Genomic DNA, 2,297 nt, shown 5'->3' on the forward strand with positions numbered 1-2,297 from the left:
TCTGTTCAAAGTGAAGGAAAAACTGGAATAAGGAAAAGAACAGAAGAATGAAAGAAGGAAAGGAAAAATATACAGCTATAGATGATACAGATATAGATATAGATATAGATATAGATATAGATATAGATATAGATATAGATATAGATATAGATATAGATATAGATGATATAGACATAGATATAGGACAGCTTGGAGAATTGTGCTGCTGATTTCTGCTCATGCATTGAAGGGAGCAGTCAATGTTTATTTTCTACCCCTTTTTAATTTATGATTTTGTAAAATCAATTTAGCATGCTTATATATGATAATCTAAACAATGAATTTAAGGGCAATGTTATACAGTACAACCATTGCAAATTCTTATTGTTTTGTTTAGTGAAATTCTTTATCATTTCTGATGGTTTTTTTTTTGGTGTTTTTTGCTATTTTGTATTCTCTCTTTGTCTGTAACAGTAGCAACTGTTCAAGTTGTATTCCAGTAGGTGTGACACTGGGTTTCACTGTTCACAGGTAGATCTTTCTACATTATACAAAAGTGTAAATATATATATATATATATATATATATATATATATATATATCTCACAAAATAAAATCTTTTAAAACAGTTATGCACAAGACATGCAATATTGGATTTGTACACTGGATCCCAGGCTGTGACCAACTAGGGAAAGGTCAGACAAGGCTTGGTGGGTGAAGCTGTGTAATAGAGTAGCACACATCTGTTTAAGAGTGACTGTATCCTGGGCAGCAAGGTGTCTCAGAGATGCTGGGCTACTTCATACTAACAAGGACTACAAGTGCAGCACCATCCAGCGTCGGGACAGAGCTGTGGGGTTTTGTGAACTATTTCGACTTCTAACTTTCAGAAACTGACGTTTTCCCCAGGCCATCTTAATAGTGCTGCTTCAATCACGCATCAGATGAAAAGGACAACTGGCACAACTCCAACTAAAACCTCCTGTAGCCTAGACAGTGACGTGGTGACACTGGAAGACTTTAAAACTGCAGCTCCTTCTGGATTGACCACAGGGTATCTGCATTCTTCTTCAAACATGCCTCTTCCTCTGGATTCAGAGTCACCTTCACAACATCAGAGATCCCATTCTGTCCCAGGACACAGGGACACTAAGGAAGACATTATCTTTGATTTCATACAGCCCCTTAGTCATGGTAGAAATTGGATGCACCCTCCTAAGATTATTCATTATACTTTCTGCCAAATCTGTCACCGGCAGTCCATTGGCCCGGGATGTGTAGCCTTTTAGTTTGATCACTTCAAAAGCGTTGTCAACCACCTATTTGTGAACCTCTTTCCAATGCTCCTTATCCCCATCAGTTCCTAACTCAGGGTGCAGATTCTTCAGAGCAACACCAGCAACATTTACATCACTCCAGAGAGGGACCCTGGAATCTCTGTGCTCCCCAAGGATCCAGCCAGGCAGCTCAGTGAGTACACACCCAGCCTTTCTCACATCAGGTAGTGGAACTGGCCTGAATCCAGGTTGCAACCACTGCTGATAACACGGTTCTTGGGAAAGCGCTTATCTTCCAAGCCATGTAGGTCAGGATATCCACTGGGTTAAACACAACAAGCAACTTTCAATTGGGACTTTAGTTTACAACATTAGGAATGATGAACTTGAAGATGTTCACATCACACTACACCAAATTAAGACAGATTTCTCCCTCTAGCTGGTGTGCTCCAGCAGTGATAATAACCAGCTTGGAGTTTGCGGTTACATTATATTCTTTGCTAGAGACAATTTTTAGTGTCCTAAGGAAAAGGCTGCCATGTTGGAGATCCACCATCTCTCCCTTCAATTTGTCTTCCATGACATCAAGAAGAGCAAATTCATCTTCCAAATCCTTCATTAAGGTACTGATGGCACAGGTCATGCCAACGGCATCAAGTCCCACAACCATGATCTTATTCTGGGGCATGTTCCTCCTTAAAAGGAGCTTAGAACCAAAAGGAACCAGGAATGCACGTGAGGCAGCGATCAGGGGTGAATTTCCCAGATACAGACTCTGCAGCAGCAGCTCTGGCACTCCTTTATTCTCTTTTTTAAAAAAAAAAGTCCCACTGTTTATCTCCATCAAGTTTCATCAACAAAATCTTGCTGGAACACAGATACATTCATTGTTTTACATAATCTATGGCCACTGTTGATCACTAATAAAGGTGAGCTGTGCCAACAGAAATTATATGATAGGAAAAGTCTTAAGAATTCTACTTCTACTTTTACTTTAAACATGTCATACCCCTCAGATAGAAACTTTGTCATCCTCATGGC

At 39.7% G+C, this 2,297-nt stretch overlaps 1 pseudogene; it reads right to left on the reverse strand.

The window, feature by feature from the left end:
* Positions 1-930: 930 nt before the first annotated feature.
* On the reverse strand, positions 931-1,944 carry LOC101590163 (annotated as a pseudogene).
* Between the last annotated feature and the right edge of the window lie 353 nt (positions 1,945-2,297).

The sequence above is a fragment of the Octodon degus genome, unplaced genomic scaffold (genome assembly GCF_000260255.1).
Source record: "Octodon degus isolate 3935 unplaced genomic scaffold, OctDeg1.0 scaffold00190, whole genome shotgun sequence".
In the NCBI taxonomy this organism is placed as follows: Eukaryota; Metazoa; Chordata; class Mammalia; order Rodentia; family Octodontidae; genus Octodon; species Octodon degus.